At 37.6% G+C, this 21,983-nt stretch overlaps 1 protein-coding gene across 1 annotated transcript in view; it reads left to right on the top strand.

The window, feature by feature from the left end:
* The first annotated feature begins 3,624 nt into the window (after positions 1–3,624).
* MYO6 (myosin VI) overlaps positions 3,625–21,983 on the top strand; it is a 183,563-nt gene continuing 165,204 nt past the window's right edge. Inside the window, exon 1 of the mRNA XM_037842731.1 lies at positions 3,625–3,845. The gene's annotated coding sequence lies outside the window, so the exon portion shown is untranslated. The remainder of the gene's footprint in view (positions 3,846–21,983) is intronic.

Genomic DNA, 21,983 nt, shown 5'->3' with positions numbered 1-21,983 from the left:
TGGGATGATTACTGTAAAGCACTGACATTTAGTAAGCATTCAATAAATTTAAGCATAGTTACTATTAATTCAGTGAATCAAGCAGTGTGCTAATATCTAAGGGATAGAAAAATAATAAAGCAAATTTTTTTATTTAAAGGAGCTCAGTATTTTGGGGGCTTTTCACAGGGGGAAATAGATATGAAAACATATAATTATTTGACCATTTAAGTGATGCACTGTATAAAATGAATGCTTTGGAAATTAGAGAAAAGAAAAACTAATTGCTTTTGTCCAGAGAGTCAGGACAGGGAAAATAATGGTTGAACTGAGTTTCAGAGGTTGAGAGGGGTGTTCAAGTGAGGTGAGAGAAAAGCAATCTATGAGGAAGGAATAATCATGAAAGAACATGGCATATTTGAATTCCTGTGACTGCAGGGTAGGGTCAGGATTGTGAAGGGTTCTGTATACCATATGGATGAGTTTAAACTTATCTAAAGGGCACCAGAATTTGGTAAAGGATGTGATATATCAGTATTTTTTTTTTTCTGGTGGAGAGAATTAACTCTATGAGTGATGGAGAGAATGGTTTAGAATGAGCAAAAGCAATATCAATAGTTCATTAAAAAGATGGTGAAGGTCTAGAGAGTAAGGCCTCAACTTGGAAATGATTCACGTTGTAGAATGAACTGGATTTGATAATTCTAAAATTAGAGATGAAGAAGAAAAGAAATTACAGGTCACTTTAAAACTACAACTTCAGGAGACTGGTGTCTGGTAATTCCTTAATCATAATAGGGTCTATTGTTAAGGGAATTGTTTAAGAGAGTTGGTAGTGGAAATACAAGGATTTTGGTGATGTGCCTATAGGGTGTTCAGCCTACTTCACATTAGGAGTTGGGGACACAGATGCAGTTAAAGCTGTTAAACGGTGACTACTATCAGCAAGGGAAGGTGTTGAGACCCTTTAAATAATTTTGATGCTGCTTCCTATAAAAATGAAGGAACATAAAATCACAAAATTTTGCATATAGTTTCAGGAGATTGTGGAGCCCCTAAAATCCCATCTAAGATAGGGGATCCATAGACCTCAGCTTAGGAATCCTTGGGATAGCATGAGGAAACTCTGGAAGGCTGTATTAGTCAGGGTTCTCCAGAGAAGCAGAACCAACTAGAGATGTATAGCGATATATACAATAAAGGTAAATACTAAGAGATTCATTATAGGCATTGGCTCATTTGACCATGAGGATTGGCAAGCCTGAATTCTGTAGTGAAGGTGATGATAAATTCCCCAGGAGAAGCTGTCTGTCTGAAGCAGGGAGAGAAATTCTTTCTGACTGCTGAAATCCTCTGTTCTCACTTTAAGGCCTCCAACTGATTTGGATGAAGGAGACTCCTCTTATTGCTGAAGGCAATCTCTTTTGTTGATTGTCGAGGTAAAAAGGTGAAGATGCAATCAACTGACTAATGATTTAAATTCATCCATGAAATACCCTCACATAACAATCAGGCCAGTGCTTGCTTGACCAAACAATTGGACATCATAATTTAGCCAAGTTGGCACATGAAATTAACCATCACAGAGGCCTACAAATATTTAGTTAGTGAGATTAAAGCTGAGAAATTTACAAATATAAATAAAGAATAAATTCTTTGGATGAGTTTTGGGAGCAAATGACACAATTAAAAGCACCATGATTAATGGCAGGAGAATATGCAATTTCTTAGGATTCTCAACTTTCTTGCTAGTTGTTCATTCCTCTGTCCCATTTATTCAATTATCAATAATAATGGTAGGCACTGTTCAATAAGTGCCTACTCTGTCCGAGGTACTGAGCTTGGCAATAGAGACACAAAGTCAAACAAGTCCTCTACACTCCTCTCAAGAAGCTTACAGTCCTGTTGCAGATGTTCATTAGTAAACGGAAGTAACATACTGAAATAAATACTGGAAGAGCTGTGTTCAGTGGGTGCTAGAGTGATGGGAAAGAGTACCAAACTGCTACTAGGTTTTGTAATAAGGAGGCTAAGGGAAAACTGCTTGGAGGGGATGCATGGGCTTTGTTCTGAAGGATTAATTGGACTTAGCCTGGCCATGTTCCAATGTGATATACAGTATAGCTGCCTGTTCTGGCTGGGACTTCAGAATGGCTTGAATGTAACGGACAACATATGGAGAAATGCAATGGAAGATCTCTTGGCATGATGGAGATTGGATTGGAAGGGGGCAAGATTGCAGTCTGGGAAACTAATTAAGTGGCTAAGGCAGTTGGCGACACCTGCAATGTGACAGAGGCCTGTTTTCATTTCCTGACTGCTCCTGAACCACTGCATGGTATTTGCTTGAACAACCAAGGAAACTAAAACATGGCCTGAAATAAGATAATGGTCATAGCTATGAAGAGGAATTGGATACATTAGAAAAGATATGGAACTAGCATTGCAGCAAAGGGACTCAATAATTGATTGGAATGAAGGGCATAGAGAAAAGCCCCAGGTTTCGTTCACAAAATTGGCTAGTCATGAAGAACTGCCAGATGTATCTGTTTCTATTGATCTGCCAAGGCCTTTTAATCTTAATCCAAAATGAAGTCACAGAACTAAGTGAAACACAGGGATCGTTATTTGCTTCTTTCTTTTTCTTCTTTTGAATTCTTTCTGAATTCTATTTTATGTAATTAAGATTTATCTCCTATAATGTGGAATTAAATTTCTGAGATTGTGGCAAATTATTTCCTTTATTGGTTTCTCTTCCTCTTTCTTACTTCCCTATTTCAGTCTTACAAAAAAAAAATTGGTTTAGATGTATGCTAAAATGCTTCATCATAACAGCTTTTCCATCAAGAGAACTGTGGAGTATCTGGATATCTGAAACTTGTCTCTTCTTTCGAATCTTCGGATTTTCCTCAAGTTGCTATTTGACAATGTTGGGGAAAGAAGCTGTTTAGATTTTTTCAGCTAAACATTTAGCACTATAGTCAATAATCAAACTCCAGGCTTTAAAATGTTAAGTGCGGGGGCAATGAAATGCAAACTTTCCATTTCAGGCCCTTTCACAGCAAAAGCAGAAAAGCAAGTTTGTTGCGAAGGAAGGTTACTCCCTTCATTGGGCAGCTCAGCCCAAGCAGAGCGGGACTGGAACCGCGTTTGTAGTCGTTCTTCCCTCTCCCACAACGTAGACGTGCTGCCGCCCGCCCAGGCAGACGCGGACCCCTGGGCGCTGGGCCCCCGTGCAGTGTGTAGTCCCCGCCGGCCGGGGACCCCGCGGTTCTCGACCACTCTCTGAACAGCTCCTTTCTCCCTCCCAGAGCAGATTCTTGCAGCTCAGACTGCAAGATACGGGACTGCACAGTCACGGTATCTAGTCCGGAGGGGACCGGCATTCCTTGGGAAAGGAAACAATAACCATTTCTCAGGGGCAGAAACAAGACACTGGGCTTGGCCAGAGGCAGCTCCTGGTTGCACGGGAACGCCCCTATCCGAATCCCCAAGGATCGGAGGGGCAAAGCAGGCGAAGGGGCCGGGCGGCGCGGCCTCCGGCCATTAGCGCCCCCTCCCGGGAGCGCGTCCCCGCTCGGCTCGCCCTAGCCCGCGGCGCCCCCGCCCCTTCGGGCGCGTCGTAGCGATGACGTGCGCGGCGGCGGGGCCGGGGACACGGCGGGGCCCGGCCGCAGGCGGAGACCGACCCGAGAGCTGTCCGAGCAGGAAGCGAGCAGGAGCTCGGCTGCTGCCGCCTTGTGCCTGTGCTCTTCCGCGTCATCGTCTTCCTCCCTCACTTTCGTCACCTTTCACCCCGCCCGCCCTCCAGCCTCACCTGCGACAGGTAGCTCCGCCGCCGCACACCTGCCTCCGCTCTCGCACGGGTGAGTGTGCAGGAGTCCCGGTTGTGGGGGGCGGCAGCGCAGGGGCCTCGCTTCTCCCGGCTCTGCTTTGGGGCCTCCTCGGACCTCCCCGGGACCGACGGCTCATTTCACCTTCCGAGGACGCAGGTGGGCGAAGCAGGTGATGGGTGGGCCCGGTTGTCGGTAGTGCTCGGACGAGGGCGACGGGCGGTGATATCAGAGGTGCCTCTCATTTCCATAGAAAGACCTTGAGACTCTTCTTTCATGTTTTTTTCATCAACAAGAAACCTTTGTGTTTCTTCTCTAGCTCCCAGGTAGAGGCAGAACACTCAGATGTTCATCTCTGACTTGGACAATTTGTAATAGATTTTTTTTTTTTTTTGTTATTGTTAAACAAACTTAAAATTCAGTGCAGGAAGTGTGTAGTCTGTTCTTGGACATGAAGATCAGCTTCTATCATTATGCAGGGGACGAGGTTGGGACTTTCTGAAGCTGTATTTTCGGTCTCTAAATGGTCCAGTACCTTGAATATGTTAATTTTCGTATATGGTACTGAATAAAAGCTTTTTTATTTGTTAATTTCCAAAACTCCATAAAACGAGTAAAATGCTCGAACGCTGGGATTTTAACTTTAAATAGGAAATAATTTGATGGAGTTATTACTAGAACGTCCGTGTCAGAAGTGTTTGTATACAGCTTTGGAAAACATGTTTTGTTTTGTCTGGCTGAAAAGTACAAGTGGGGGGATGCTTAAATCCGAATCTACAGATATTAGTGGGGAAATAGCAACACTGCCCAAACTTAATCTACGTCTGTACATGGTAAATAAAAGTTTGGTTTGCTGTTATGCTCTGATGGTGTAGATGCAGTATATTTAAATACAGTCAGGGTTTGAGAGTTTTAAAAATTGATATTCTTAAGGTTTAGCAGAAACTATCCTCATGCCATAAAATGTGGTTCTTGAACTTAGATTGATAGTGGTCATGGTACAAAGGTTGGCAGCAAAATAGCATTTCTGTACAAATTAACTGAATTTCATAGATGTCTTGGGTTGTGGTTTTGCAGTTGGAAATTGTTTAGTGAAATTTCCTTGCTGTCTTTATCCTTAACTTTAGAAACACCACAAATGTTAAAAAGTGAGCTATAGCTGCACTTGAAACAATGCAACAGTTCAAAATAGCTCATTGACTTTTAGTATCCAGTTTATTTGCCCAGGAATTACATGTAAAGTGGGAAACTGAAGTTATTTTGATCTTATGCAGATTTGCCCTTACATTTGTATGCTCTGTTTGGCATGCTATTTATTTTTCTCTCAGCTTTTTTTTTTTTGTGTGTGTGTGTGTGTGTGTGTGTGTGTGTTCAAAAATTAATTTTAAAAGACATTAACTGAGGTTAAGGAATTTTTTAAAAGTTCATGATTTAAAACTCCTATGTAATATAAAACGATATACGTAACATATATTTCTCCTTAGTCCTAGAAACATGAGCATGATAAATGTAGTGAGCTATTGCAGTGTTGAGTGTAAATTAATGCAAGGTATTGTAAACAGTTTATATATGAATTTTCCACAATAGTTAAATCATAACCTATGGGGCGTATCTGAAATGGAATTTTTCCCTGTTTATGTTTATGTGATCAAGTTTTAAAATAACAGTGGCCAGGAAATCTGAGAGAGGCTGGAGGCTCTTTTCTCATCCTGTTGTGACTTTGCCTGGAGCCTGTGGTGTATCATGTAGCTCATTGTTTAGACAACTGGGCTCTATCTGTGTTCTAAAATACAGCTTTCTTCATAAAGGTTTAAAGGTTTTGACCATGTGAAGTTTGAATGAAACCAAGCACCCTAAACGTTTTAAAAAATTAACCATTTAACTGTCTGTTAACCATTGAGGCTTCATCTTTGATTTGTAGAACGTTAGTTCTAAAATGAGATTTCTAACCTCTGTAAATTTTTCAATTGTATATATTAAAATATCTTATTTTAAAATCAAAGATTGAAAAGACTGAAAAAAAGATTGACAGCTTTAATGATCATGATCCTCATAATGAGATACTTAGTGATAATTTGTGAACTGGCCCTAATAGTGTAAGGATGTCACCCCTTTATTAGACATCTGCCCTACTCCAAACACTAACTGAGGTGCTTGATCTTGGTGTTCTTGCCCTTTTTTTACATACGAGGAAATTCAGGGTAAAAGAGTTAAATACTCCGGACGGGCAAAGTCTGGATTCACACCTGGATCTTTTGGCTCTGAAGCCTCTGTTCTTTCCACCAGGCCAGGTTTCCCTGATTTCAGTTCACTTGGTAGATTGTTCAAATAAACCTGCAGAACTGGCACTGTGATAAAGAATGTAACTAGAGGTTTGAAGATGGCCCCCAGAAGTCGATATGAAAGGCCATGAGTGTGGCACTGAAACTAATTTAGAATTCTATGTTTCTTCATTCTTAAATTGACAGTCTAGAACAGTGATATCATGTTGCTTTACCAATTCTGGTGTAGTCCCAGAATGTTTTACTTATTGTAGCACTTTATAGGAACAAGAACTAGACTGAAATCTAATACTGCTCTTTGTTGTAGATAAAATGAGTAGTATAATGTTCCTGGTTAGGATACAACTATAAAGTTTTCCTCAAATGATGTAGATTGTTGTCCATAAATGGGGTTGCTGTCTTTTAGATATTATATGATTAACTCTGATCCCAGGAAAAAACCTTTTCATATTATGATTAAATTGTTGCCTGTACTATTAGGACAAATCCTTTTTATGACCTGTCAAGGGATCTCCCTTAAGTTGTGATAGAAATAAAGGACAAAAATGAGCATATAAAGTTGATAATTTGTAACAAACTAGAATTCATACACTTCAGTAGTAGAATGGAGTTGAATAACAAGCAGAAAAGGGGTAGGAAGGCTGGGTTGGCGGCTAGATTTTTACAGGGTGGTTTAATTATTTGGTTTGAACAATTTAGAAATTTGCATCTTATAGATACCATATTCAACTGTAAATACAAAACCATCCTCCAGATGCTTAATATAAATTATGATGGGTGATTTGTGACACATCTGCCTTTGTGTGTGTGTGTGTGTGTGTGTGTGTGTGTGTGTGTGTGTAACTAATCAAGAAATAACCAGAATTAGATAAGTTTCTAAATGTCTGTTTTTGTGGTAATATGTAATATTCAGAGGAACTAGGATCTTGCGCATTTAAAATATTTATGCTTTTATTTGACAACTTTTAGTGGACTGTTAATAACCCTAAAAATAAATATTAAGTATTAGAATATCTTTCTATTTCTGGTTTTAAAAAATAAACTTTTTTTTCTTATTGAGGAGTATAAGAATGAGAAATGACCATAAGCCAACCGAAAGTTCTCCCCAAGAGTACTGAAATACAGAAAGCAAAATTAGAAGAATAAATCTGAAATCTTAAGAAATCATGCTAGTATTAAAGAGAGAGGAAATAATTTTCTGTGCAGAAAGCAATGTCTCAAGTGAAACCAAAATACTGAAGCACATTCCTTTGGTGTATATTCACATAGGATAAAGCATCCATGCTGAGTAATGTGTACAAAGGAAGGTGGTGACCTGGCAAAAACATAGGCACCTTTTGTATATGTTATATTACTTGTTATTTTATTTGAAAGTAACCTGCTGATTATTCTTTACAAGGTAAATATTGTGGCAGAATTTTTGTATCCATTATATGTGGATGAGTATATTTTTCAACAAATGTTTACTGCGGGCCTACTGTGTTAGAGATAGGACTATAGTTGTAAACTGGTTCCTCCCTGTATTGGCAGATCTTCAGATCTCAGCAATAGGAAGAGTGGCAGAGGCATAAAAAAGATAAATAAATAAAAATCATCCATTTAAAATTCAAAGATGTTTATGTCAAGAGTTAATACCTTATATTAATTTTAGTATTTTGGAAATCATTTTATGTACATTTGGTCCCTAAAACAACTTGATGAGGTAGGTATGGTAAATTTCTTGCTATTCTGCAGATAAGAAAATGGAGACTCAGAAAAATTAAGTAACTGGTTCAAGGTCAAATGGTTATTAGCAGCATAGCTGAAAATGGAACCTCTATTTGTAAATCCCCAAAGCAGTGGTCCCCCTAAACTTAAAACATCTTCTGCCTCCTCTATGTTAGTTAGGGTTAGCCTTGTCTTAGCAGTGACTTATTTCAATTTATGACTTTAATTCAGAATGTTCAGAAACTTCTGAAATTTACAGTTTTGTTTTTTTTTTTCTTATTAATGGAAGGTAGAGGGTGAGCATGATGTATCATTATGGAACTACATTTTTATTAGATGAATGGGGCTGAGGATGATAATTAACTTTTCTAGTTGGAGAGCTTTTAAAGAAAAGTCAACAATTTGTTAAAAAGAAAGGAGAATAATGTCCTGGGGGAGTTTTGAAAATAACTTTTACAGCTGGGAACACTGGCTTTGGTCTTAATGATTATACTTGTCTTTTAAAGAGTAACTGAAGAGCTAAGATGCGAGACTGCATTGGTCCAGTCATTCAGCCATGGGCCAGGCACTGTTCTAAGTGCTAAGGATACAATGATAAATGAGACAGGCATTTTATTGTTGTTTTGAATTAAGTTAATTATAGACTCTTTGTACTAGTATGAAATCAGCAGGGCTGACTCTGAAGTTGGGAAATAGACAGTTGTCAAAGTGATGTGATTTGCGTGCTCCTGAAAGACTCATTTGCTTTAAAATATGCAATATACTACCTGTGACTTTCATTCTGCTGGAGACTCTTGGTCCATTGCGTTACAGTACTCTTAAGAATATGCTCATGATATATATGTTCCATCTTTTATCATAGTGTCAGAAAACATGGCAGAGAGAAAACAAGTGAGACCTAGGACTTACATGTTGATGTTACAAGAGAGTTGGTAAAAAGGATAATTTTAATAGCAGTTACTGTTTATTGAGCTCTCACTATGTGTGAAATACTATGCCAGGCAAGTGCTTTATGTACATTAGCTTAATTAATCACTGTGTCACCTCAGTGAGGTAGGTTTTATGAACCTCATTTTATTTATTTATTTATTTTATCTTCATTTTATTGAGATATATTCACATACCACACAGTCATACAAAACAAATCGTACATTCGATTGTTCACAGTACCATTACATAGTTGTACATTCATCACCTAAATCAATCCCTGACACCTTCATTAGCACACACACGAAAATAACAAGAATAATAATTAGAGTGAAAAAGAGCAATTGAAGTAAAAAAGAACACTGGGTGCCTTTGTCTGTTTGTTTGTTTGTTTCCCTCCCCTATTTTTCTACTCATCCATCCATAAACTAGACAAAGTGGAGTGTGATGAACCTCATTTTAAAGATTAGGAAGTTGAGGCACAGAGATGTTAAATTAGCCCAAGATCACAGCCAACACTTGGTAGTGCTGAATTTTGATCCGGTTTTGTCTGCTGTTAAAGCCCTCATCATGCTTAGCACTTAGTAGCAACGCGTGGAAAGAGTGAACATATGCATACAAACTTGTAAAGCTCTCCTTGACTTGGAAGTGGAAGGCTTTGGTGAGGGAATGGTGGTTGGGGAGAGTCTAGAGAGGGCTAGTTCAGTGAGCTGTGGGGGTAGGGAGTGCAGTATGGAATTGTGTGCCTGACTGCTTGGCCTGAGGTCTTCATTCTCCTGGTGATAGCCCTGGGGTTTCAGAGTTGCATTTATGCACTAGTTCTTGCTCTCCAGGTCAAGGGTGAGAGGACAGGCAGACCTGAGGCAATGCTGGCTTTGCCCACTCATTGCCTTCGTCAAATTACTTAGTTTCTCTGGGCTTCAGTTTTCTTATCTGTGAAATGTAGAAAATAATACTACCTACCTGTTGTGGTTCTTGTGAGGATTGACTTAGATAATAATATCTGTAAAGCACATATCACACTGCCTGGCTCATATGTAGTGTGCATTATTCTTGTTGGGTTTTATGGTCATGTTTAATGTGAAAATTTCTTCCAAAAGAAAAAAAAAAAGCAATGCATTAGAGATTTGGGTGGATTCTTGAAGTTGGTCAGTTTTAAGTAGTCTTTAGATTTAGGTGTGTATCAGAATTACCTGGAGAATTGGGGAACTAGTAAAACATGTCAGAATGGTGTGGTTGTGGCCTGGATATTAGCATTTTAATAAGCTTCCCTGTTGATTTATATGCATACTAAAATTTGAGAACCACTGGTTTAAACCTTTTCTTCTTGTGCTAAGGGAGGGCATCAATGATAAGAACAAAAACTTGTTTGGATTAACCAGGTAGTGTATGGTATAAGGAAGTAAAATATCAGTTACCAGAATCTCCACTGATTTTGTTTTTTAAAGCTTTATTTGGGGCTTATAGCATTTATATTAAGAGGACAAGGTTGTGTTAAATTTCAGACCTAAATTTAATCATCATGACTGTTTCAAGGTTATCAACTAGCTTCATTTTGAAGTGAGCTAGTTATATTTAATTTTTAAATATTTATGCCAGTTACAATAATATATGAATACATGCTTGTACAGCTCTTAAGAACTTAAGGAAAAAACTTTTAAATTGTATTTCTTTAGTTAGTGTGCTGTTTTTGAATAACCAGACCATTGTTGGTCTTAACAGGCAGGGTCCTGGCAGGAAAGGGATTTCATCCTTGATTGTTCAAATGAAGGGACTATTTACAGAGGTTAGCGGACAAACAAGGGGTGATGAAGCACCCGGGACAAGCAACAGCAGAAGCCTTTAATTCTCCGGAGATTATTAAGCCCCAGAGAGTTGATATTGTGGAGGGGGACCTTGGAGAGCTGTGGCTTTGAGGCAGGCTGGGAGGGAGGAGGAAATTCCTCCTTCTGTCTTATGATCTCATTGCTAGAACCCAAACTGGGCGGCCAGGTTGGGCTTCAGGTCTCTGTAGGCTCACTCCCAGGGCAGGAGCAACTCGCAGAAGGAACTCTGGGTAGAGTGGAACAAATGGAGAATAACTAGGACATTGATTAGAACCTTTGGGAATTTGCAGCATTTCCTTGGTGCATTTTAAATAACTTTTAGCATTGTGATACATCTGCAAAATACTTGAGTCTCCTTGTCTTATGTACGCTTTTAGAACGTAGTTATCCATATTCTCATTGAACTGAACAATTATTTTAGGGACTCTTGATGATTCTTATAATTCAATGAGAAAACTAATCTAGGTATGTTAACATAAAACTTATTACTTTATTATTAAACCTTGATGAGGTGTTTTTGCTTCTTTAGATAGTCTTGGTTTAATGGAATAAATGTCTTTTCATTAAGAAAAATCTTTTAATGACTAAATTTAAAACACTTTGGGGAAGTAAAGGTAACCAGTTCTTTGCCTTCTGGAATTTATACTCCCTTTTCACTTGGACTTTCTTGATAGCAAAAATACCAGAACACAGTCTAGGTGTGGTGGTAGTTACTAGAAGTAAGACTATTATGACATAATTGTTCTTCCTCCTAAGCCCTCTGCTTTTCTAACTTTTTATTTTGAAGTAATTTCAAACTTCAGGATGTTTGCAAAAATAATACAAACCCCATGCAGAAGAACTCCCTTATTAACCCAAACTTAGATAACCAGATCTACTACTTTTAACATTTTGCCACCTTTACCATATCATTCTATCTATCTACCTGTCTTCTGAACATTTGCAAGCAGGTTGTACATATCGTACTTCTTGAACACATATTTCCATGTATACTTCCTACAAAAAAGGATATTCACTTATATAATCACCTTAAGTGCATGTTCAAGTTAAAGAATTTTAACATTGATATAAAGTTTACATTCTATATTCCAGTTTTTTCTTATGTCCCACTAATGTCTGTTTAAGCCCTTTCTCATCTGTTCTTAAATCCCATCCAGTATCGTGTATTGCCTTTAACTGTTCATTATTGCTTTAGTTTCTCTTTTTTACAAAATTTCTTTAATTAAAAAAAATTTTTTTTTACTTTCTCTTTTCTTTTTTTAATTGTGGAAACATAAATCTTCCCATCCCAACCCCTCCCAAGCATGCTCACTCAGTGAGATGAATCACATTCAGTAGTCAGTGTTCAGTGCCCTCACCAGCAACCATTACTAGAATTTCCCCTTTACTCCAAACGGAAACCCTACACTCATTTTGCATTACCTAACTGTTGCCCCTTCCCCCCACGCCTGGTAGCCTGTACTCTAATTTCTGTCCTTATGAGTTTGCATATTCTCTGATATTTTCTTCGTGGTTACCATAGGGCTTAAATTTAACATCCTAAATTGATAACAATCCTGTTTGCTTTGTTACCAGCTTAACGTCACACGCTATGTTCCTATACTCCTGTCTCCCTTATGTATAGTTCTTGTCACAGATTACATGTTTATACATTATGAGTCCAAAATCATTGATTTATTATTACATTTTATGCATTTGTTTTTTAGATCCTGCAGGAAGTAAAAAGTGGAGTTGCAAATCAAAAATACAGTAGTACTGGTATTTGCATTTACCCATGTCGTTATTGTTGTGGGAGACGTTTATTTTTTCTTGTGCCTTCAGTCAGTTGTCAGTTGTCCTTTTAACCTACAGAACTCCCTTGAGCATTTCTCGTAGGGCCATTCTGGTGGTGAGGAAGTCCCTCAGCCTTTGTTTATCCGGGAATGTCTTAAATCCCGCTCTCATTTTTTTTTTTATTTTAACAGTTTTGTTCTCATACCGTACAGTCCATAACTCAATCACAGAGTTATGCATTCATCACCACAATCAATTTGAGAACATTCTCTTTGCTCCGGAACCAAATAAAGAAACAAAACCCATACTCCTTATACCCCCTATTATTGATGCTTAGCTTTGGTATAGTACCTTTGTTACAATTGATGAAAGAATATTGCAATGTTACTGGTAACTATAATCCTTAGTTTGCATTAATTTTTTTATTCCCATATACCACCCTATTATTAACACCTTGTAATATTGATATACTTTTCTTGTAGTTCATGTAAGAACTTTCTTATATTTGTACAATTAACCACAGTCATTGTCTACAAGTTTTGCTGTGTTCTACAATCCCATATTTTATTCTCTAGCTTTCCTTCTTGTGACATACATGACCCTAGACTTTCCCCTTTTAACCATACTCACACTTCACACTGTTAATTCCACTTACAGTATTGTGCTACCATCACCTCTATCCATTTCCAAACATTTACAATCAAACTTATTAAAAATTTGTACACCTTAAGCATCATCTGCCCATTCTGTACTTTCTTTCTGTTTCCTGGTAACCTATATGCCAGATTTTAACTCCCAGAGTTGCTCATATTAGTGAGGACCATACAATATTTTTTCTTTTGTGTCTGGTTTATTTTGCTTAACATAGCGTCTTCACGGTTTGTCCATGTTGTTGTATGCATCAGGAACTCATTCCTTCTTACAGCTGCGTAATATTCATTGTATGTATATACCACAGTTTATCCATTCATCAGTTGATGGACTCTTGGGCTGTTTCTATCTTTTGGCAATCGTGAATAATCCCATTGTGAACATCGGTTTGCAAATGCCTGTTTGCATTCCTGCATTTAGTTCTTCTGAGTATGTATCTAGTAACAGTATTGCCAGATCATACTACTAAGCTTCCTGAGGAACAGCCAAACTGTCTTCCAAAGCAGCTGCACCATTCTGCATATCCACCCCCAATGAATAACTGTTCCTATGTCTCCACATCCTCTCCAGCACTTGTAGTTTTCTGTTTTTTTTTTTTTGATAACGGCTATTCTGGTAGGTGTGAGATGATACCTCGTGGTCTTGATTTGCATTTCCTTAATAGCTAGTGATGTTGAGCATCTTTTAATGTGCTTTTTAGTCATTTTTATTTCCTCTTTGGAAAAGTATTTATTCAAGTATTTTGCCCATTTTTAAATTGGGTGGTTTGTCTTTTTATTGTTGAGTTGTCGGATTTCTTTATGTGTTCTGGATATTAAACCCTTATCAGATATGTGGTTTCCAAATATTTTCTCCCATTGAGTAGGCTGCCTTTTCACTTTCTTGACAAAGTCCTTTGAAGCACAAAAGTATTCAGTTTTGAGGAGATCCTCTTTATTTCTTCTTTCATTGCTTGTGCTTTGGGTGTAAGGTCTAAGAAACTGCCTCCTACCACAAGATCTAGAAGATGCTTCCCTACATTTTCTTCCAGGAGTTTTATGGTCCTGGCTCTAATGTTTAGGTCTTTTATCCATTTTGAGTTAATTTTTGTATTAGGTGCGAGATATGAGTCCTTCCTCATTTTTGAAAGATAGTCTCACTGGATACAGACTTCTTCATTTGCAATTTTTTGCTTTCAGCACTTTAAATTTATCTTCCCACTGCCTTCTTTCCTCCATGATTTCTGATGAGAAACCAGCACTTGCCTATTAGGTTCCCTTGTATTTGATATATTTTCTCTTCCTTCTCCTGAGAGTTCCAGGGGAAGAGAAGTGCAAGATCTTAGATTAAGAAGCAGCTAGACTGGGTCTTGGTCACAGCTTCTATAAAAGGTAGAGCTATATTGCCTGTGGTTTAGCAAATTAATCAAGTAACAAACACCTGGTTATAAGAGTTTAGCATACAAATAAAGAATACCTCTGATGTCTACATGATAATTGAGTCTTTTTTTCTTTTTTTTGGAACAAGTATGTGCTCTTAGCTTGTCTTCCAGATTATGGTGCAAATGAGAAACAAGTTTGTAATAAACCAAATAGTACTTGTGCCTGGAAATCATAGAATGAGATGTTTTTCTTTGTGAGTGGACTTTTTACTCTTGAAGAAAGGGGATATTTCAGACTTTGGTGGGATTTTCCAAAAACATAGTTTTTTTTTTTTTTTGATTTGGCATTGATAGGATAAGTTTCCTGCAGGAGAGAATTGAGGCTGTTGGTTTTTCCATGTTGTGCTTTTTAAATTTCTCTGATTTGAGGATTGAGTTATTCCAGAGAGAACTTTTCTCCTGTTCCTTGTTATTTTTTTTTCTAAAATTAGATGAACCAGTTGTGGTTTGGTTTGTGGGCATGATTTGCTGTCTTTTATTCTTTTGGTCTTAGTGTGTGGGGAAGAAGAAAGTATGCATGGGTATGTGTTTTGAAGAATGTATTCGATTCTCTGCTTTTCCAGTTCATCATTGTTGATCTGGCAGATTAGAAAAGCAAGATGATTTCTGTATCTATTATGCATTTCTTTAAGGTTTCGAACAAAAGCATGACTTGTGTTGATGACTGGATATTAAACCCTTACTGGATATGTGGTTTCCAAAGATTTTCTCCCATTGAGTAGGCTGTCTTTTCACTTTCTTGACAAAGTCATTTGAAGCAAAAAAGCATTCAGTTTTGAGGAGATCCCTTTTATCTGTTTCTTCTTTCATTGCTTGTGCAATGAAATAAGATGGAGAAAACAAATATGAAGTTTAAAACTTACGTGTTCAAATGGCTATTTGAGGAGGTTTATCTTAGTTTGAGATAGATTTTCTAGCAGGTGTGGAGGGGTGCGGAGGATGGGAATTGAATGGTTTTGGCCATATGACCAGATGTCACTACAGATGTTTTAGAAACCAGAAGAAATATTTCAATCAGAATATTATATTTTATAGGGATACATTCTACTGATAAGCTTGTGGAGTTTTTTTTTTGGGGGGGAGAAGGCAGCATAAGTTAGGAATTCATAAACAAATTGTTTAATTTCGTGATTTTAATGATTCATGAGCAAAAATGAAGATAACCTGGTAATTACAGAAGTGCTCTCAAGAATGTTAGTTTGTCAGAAGAAGGGCTCTTTTTTGTTAAAGGGATGTCTCTGGAACTGGCCCAGAATCTCGTGGACTTTGGTCCTGTTCTCTATTTGACAGACAACGTTGATATAGATTAGTATTTTCAGAAAATGCAGACAGCTGAGTAGGTCAGCATGATTGAATAATTAAGGGTTTAGATCTTATGGGTTGAGCGAGGCACTGTATGGTGAAGATGAATTAACCGAGTGATCTAAAATTACTATAGAATAGTGCAGTCTAACAGTCCTAATAATTCTTGAGGGCCAATTATATGTCAAACATTTTGAGTGTTTCTCATTTACTTCTCACGTTGACCCTGTGAAGTGGCTGTTCTTATGATCTCATTTTACAGCTGATAGAGGTGACCTCTAAGTAGCTTGCTAAGGTGACTCAAGGGATAAGGGACAGAGTTGTGAGATGTCTTCAGCTGGTCTGTCTCCAGAGTCTGCCCCATTATAAATTGTCAATAACCTTTTCCTGTGTGTTCTTTTAGAGACTCAGAGCTTTGAAAAATTCTTCATGTTTAATCTGTTCTTTTGTACCTAAACAATGAATGGTAAAATCATATACTCATTCAGTTTTTGCCCATCTTTAAGTCCAAGGTGGACAGCACCTCTGTTGTATATCCTCTTCCCTCCTGAGGCCAGACTCTGTATTCAGTTCTGCCAGTTGATGAAAGAGGGGAAACTACATGAGCATGCACAAGCTAAACCCTTAACGACTACTGGTTTTAATCATGTACTTGACATATTTGCTTTAAACAAATGTATTCCTATAAGGTTTTGTGTAAATAAATAAACAGTGGAATTGTTATGTTTTTACTTTCCTGGGAATGCTTCTTTATTAAAGAAATCCTATAGTTATTTCTTTTGTAAAAGGAAGAATCTTTTTTAATGTGTGATTGTTTTCTAGATTATACTGATAAAATATGGATTTTTCTCACATTAGCTTTGTATAAACTTAGGTCAAGCTAAACACACATTTGCTATAATTATGCCAACACAACATTTGAGTTCATGTTGTGCTTGGTATTGCTAATAAAAAAGGATTGCAGTGTATGTGTGTGTGTGTGTGTGTGTGTGTGTGTGTGTGTGTATTTATATATGTGTATACATATTTAAATAAAATAAATGTCTTCTGTTGGATTTCCACTGAAATGTACCTTAGTGTCTTATCTATAGTAAGAACAATATTCTTTTAAGCAGTTGGTTGAAGTTCAGTATATATTACAATAGTATGTGCTTTTTGTGTCATAAAATTCATTAGGTAAATACTAGTATGCTGTTGTTCAAGCTCTCAAGTCTGTTGACTCTGAAATAAATTCTCTGAAAATAACAGGTAAATTTTAAAGAGATATTTTAATTTAAAAAAATTGTTATAGTTGAAAAGCAGGCACATTATTGTTGGGAAAACATATTTTCATGTAGCTCTGTGTAAAATACTTATTTTGTGTACCTAATACCATGTTAATGAGGCCATGAACGTAGATTCATTGTAATCTGTGTTCTGCTCCTAACCCTCAACAGAGACTACTCTGTCTCTGTTAATTAATAGATCCAGTGGTCTCATTCAGATGGTTGTTCTTTTCCAGCTTCTTTAGCTAATCCTTGAAATACTTTCCTTCCTAGCCTTCTGTGGTCATGCACTTTCTCAGGTCTCTGACTTCCTATTTTGTTTTTGCTGTTTATTTTCCTTTGCACATGCCTTCACTGTTCATGTTCTCGTAAAATCCTGTACTTGCATTTTTTTCTACCTACTCTGTTCATATTTTTGATAACTGTATCAGTTCCATGGTTCCAGCTCTCATCTTTATGCAGAGTTTTTAAAAATTTCTTAACCAACATTTCCAAACTAACTGATGCTCTACAGACATCTTAAATTTTTGCATATTCCTGTCAAATCCATCTCCCTTCAGAAATTTGCATCTTCTGTTTTCCTTCTCCAGAATATGGCACAGCTATTACTCTACTTGTTCATGCTCAGAACCCTCACTCACCCTTTGTTCTTCATTTGGAGATTCCATCACTTGCCAAACCCTGTTCTGCCTCTTGAAGGTCATCCTTCACTTTCTAGCCCTTCTGACTGAGTTCAGGCTTTACTTTTCCTTCCAGACATGTCTCTGTCTGTTTGGTCCTTTTCCTCAGTGTTCATTCTATCCTGTACATTAGGTTTATATTTCAAAGTAGAAATCTGATTGTAATATTCTCTTGTTCAATATGAATCCCCATTAGACCTTCGTTCATACATTTTAGAGTCCAGACTCTTATTGTGGGATTCAAAATCTTTTGTGACCTGATTTCTTGGTCCACTTTCCCACTTTTATTTATTTATTTATTTATTTTTTTTAATCATCATTTTATTGAGATATATTCACATACCACGCAGTCATACAAAACAAATTGTACTTTCGATTGTTTACAGTACCATTACATAGTTGTACATTGATCACCTAAATCAATCCCTGACACCTTCATTAGCACACACACAAAAATAACAAGAATAATAATTAGAGTGAAAAAGAGCAATTGAAGTAAAAAAGAACACTGGGTACCTTTGTCTGTTTGTTTCCTTCCCCTACTTTTCTACACATCCATCCATAAACTAGACAAAGTGGAGTTTGGTCCTTATGGCTTTCCCAATCCCATTGTCACCCCTCATAAGCTACATTTTTATACAACTGTCTTCGAGATTCATGGGTTCTGGGTTGTAGTTTGATAGTTTCAGGTATCCACCACCAGCTACCCCAATTCTTTAGAACCTAAAAAGGGTTGTCTAAAGTGTGCGTAAGAGTGCCCACCAGAGTGATCTCTCGGCTCGTTTAGGAATCTCTCTGCCACTGAAGCTTATTTCATTTCCTTTCACATCCCCCTTTTGGTCAAGAAGATGTTCTCCGTCCCACGATGCCGGGTTACATTCCTCCCCGGGAGTCATCTTCCATGTTCCAGGGAGATTCACTCCCCTGGGTGTCTGATCCCACGTAGGGGGGAGGGCAGTGATTTCACCTTTCAAGTTGGCTTAGCCAGAGAGAGAGGGCCACATCTGAGCAACAAAGAGGCATTCAGGAGGAGACTCTTAGGCACAAATATAGGGAGCCTAGCCTCTCCTTTGCAGCAACCGTCTTCCCAAGGGTAAAACTTATGGTAGAGGGCTCAACCCATCAAACCACCAGTCCCCTATGTCTGTGGTCATGTTAGCAACCATGGTGGTGGGGTAGGTGAATACCCCTGCATTCTCCACAGGCTCCTCAAGGGGCAATACATCTTTTTTTTTTTTCCTTGTTTTTCTTTTTTTTTTTTTTTTTAACTTTCCCTTCTTTTTTAAATCAACTGTATGAAAAAAAAGTTAAAAAGAAAACAAACATACAATAAAAGAACATTTCAAAGAGACCATAACAAGGGGTAAGAAAAGGACAACTAACCTAAGATAACTGCTTAACTTCCAACATGTTCCTACTTTACCCCAAGAAAGTTACATAATATAGCAACATTTCTGTGAACTTGTTCCTACTATATCCATCAGAAATTAACAGACCATAGTCATTTCTGGGCATCCCCAGAACGTTAGCTTATCTGTTCTTGGATTATCATTCCTCCTTCCTTAATTGCTCTCTACTGCTAGTTCCCCTACATTCTACATTATAAACCATTTGTTTTACATTTTTCAAAGTTCACATTAGTGGTAGCATATAATATTTCTCTTTTTGTGCCTGGCTTATTTCGCTCAGCATTATGTCTCAAGGTTCATCCATGTTGTCATATGTTTCACAGATCGTTCCTTCTTACTGCCGTGTAGTATTCCATTGTGTGTATATACCACATTTTATTTATCCACTCATCTGTTGAAGGACATTTGGGTTGTTTCCATCTCTTGGCAATTGTGAATAATGCTGCTATGAACATTGGCGTGCAGATATCTGTTCGTGTCACTGCTTTCCGATCTTCCGGGTATATACCGAGAAGTGCAATCGCTGGATCGAATGGTAGCTCTATATCTAGTTTTCTAAGGAACTGCCAGACTGACTTCCAGAGTGGCTGAACCATTATACAGTCACCACCAATGAATAAGAGTTCCAATTTCTCCACATCCCCTCCAGCATTTGTAGTTTCCTGTTTGTTTAATGGCAGCCATTCTAACCGGTGTTCGATGGTATCTCATTGTGGTCTTAATTTGCATCTCTCTAATAGCTAGTGAAGCTGAACATTTTTTCATGTGTTTCTTGGCCATTTGTATTTCCTCTTCAGAGAACTGTCTTTTCATATCTTTTGCCCATTTTATAATTGGGCCGACTGTACTATTGTCATTGAGTTGTAGGATTTCTTTGTATATGCAAGATATCAGTCTTTTGTCAGATACATGTTTCCAAAAATTTTTTCCCATTGAGTTGGCTGCCTCTTTACCTTTTTGAGAAATTCCTTTGAGGTGCAGAAACTTCTAAGCTTGAGGAGTTCCCATTTATCTATTTTCTCTTTTGTTGCTTGCTTTGGGTGTAAAGTCTAGGAAGTGGCCGCCTAATACAAGGTCTTGAAGATGTTTTCCTACATTATCTTCTAGGAGTTTTATGTACTTCTTTTATATTGAGATCTTTGGTCCATTTTGAGTTAATTTTTGTGTAGGGGGTGAGGTAGGGGTCCTCTTTCATTCTTTTGGATATGGATATCCAACTCTCCCAGCCCCATTTGTTGAAAAGACCATTATGGCTCAGTTCAGTGACTTTGGGGGCCTTATCAAAGATCGGTGGCCATAGATCTGAGGGTCTATCTCCGAATTCTCAACTCGATTCCATTGATCTATATGTCTATCTTTGTGCCAGTACCATGCTGTTTTGGCAACTGTGGCTTTATAATAAGCTTCAAAGTCAGGGAGTGTAAGTCTCCCACTTCGTTTTTCTTTTTAGAGTGTCTTTAGCAATTCGAGGCATCTTCCCTTTCCAAACAAATTTGATAACTAGCTTTTCCAAGTCTGCAAAGTAGGTTGTTGGAATTTTGATTGGGATTGCATTGAATCTGTAGATGAGTTTGGGTAGAATTGACATCTTAATGACATTTAGCCTTCCTATCCATGAACATGGAATATTTTTCCATCTTTTAAGGTCCCCTTCTATTTTTTTACTAGAGTTATGTAGTTTTCTTTGTATAGGTCTTTTACATCTTTGGTTAAGTTTATTCCTAGGTACTTGATTTTTTAGTTGCTATTGAAAATGGTATCTTTTCTTGAGTGTCTCTTCAGTTTGTTCATTTCTAGCATATAGAAACATTACTGACTTATGTGCATTAATCTTGTATCCCGCTACTTTGCTAAATTTGTTTATTAGCTCTAGTAGTGTATCGTGATTTCTCAGGGTTTTCTAGATGTAAGATCATATCATCTGCAAACAATGACAGTTTTACTTCTTCTTTTCCAATTTGGATGCCTTTTATTTCTTTGTCTTGCCGGATTGCCCTGGCTAGCACTTCCAGCACAATGTTGAATAACAGTGGTGACAGCGGGCATCCTTGTCTTGTTCCTGATCTTAGGGGAAGGCTTTCAGTCTCTCACCATTGAGTACTATGCTGGCTGTGGGTTTTTCATATATGCTCTTTATCATGTTGAGGAAGTTTCCTTCAATTCCTACCTTTTGAAGTGTTTTTATCAAAAAGGGATGTTGGATTTTGTCAATGCTTTTTCAGCATCTATTGAGATGATCAATTGATTTTTCCCTTTCGAGTTTTTAATGTGTTGTAATACATTGATTGTTTTTCTTATGTTGAACCATCCTTGCATGCCTGGAATGAACCCCACTTGGTCATGGTGTATGATTTTTTTAATGTGTCTTTGGATTCGATTTGCAAGTATTTTGTTGAGGATTTTTGCATCTATATTCATTAGGGAGATTGGCCGGTAGTTTTCCTTTTTTGTAGCATCTTTGCCTGGTTTTGGTATTAGATTGATGTTAGCTTCATAAAATGAGTTAGGTAGTGTTCCATTTTTTCAATGTTTTGAAAGAGTTGAGTAAGATTGGTGTCAGTTCTTTCTGGAAAGTTTGGTAGAATTCCCCTGTGAAGCCATCTGGCCCTGGGCATTTATTTGTGGGAAGTTTTTTGATGACTGATTGGATCTCTTTGCTTGTGATGGGTTGGTTGAGGTCTTCTGTTTCTTCTCTGGTCAGTCTAGGTTGTTCATATGTTTCCAGGAAATTGTCCATTTCTTCTACATTATCCAGTTTGTTGCCATACAGTTGTTCATAATATCCTCTTATAATTTTTTTAATTTCTTCAGGATCTGCAGTTATGTCACCTTTTTCATTCATTATTTTGTTTATATGGGTCTTCTCTCTTTTTGATTTTGTCAGTCTAGCTAGGGGCTTGTCAATCTTGTTGATCTTCTGAAAGAACCA

Source organism: Choloepus didactylus, chromosome 7 (assembly GCF_015220235.1).
Source record: "Choloepus didactylus isolate mChoDid1 chromosome 7, mChoDid1.pri, whole genome shotgun sequence".
Taxonomy (NCBI): Eukaryota; Metazoa; Chordata; class Mammalia; order Pilosa; family Megalonychidae; genus Choloepus; species Choloepus didactylus.
The sequence above is the reverse complement of the archived record's forward strand: the minus strand, read 5'-3'. Positions and strand labels throughout refer to the sequence as shown.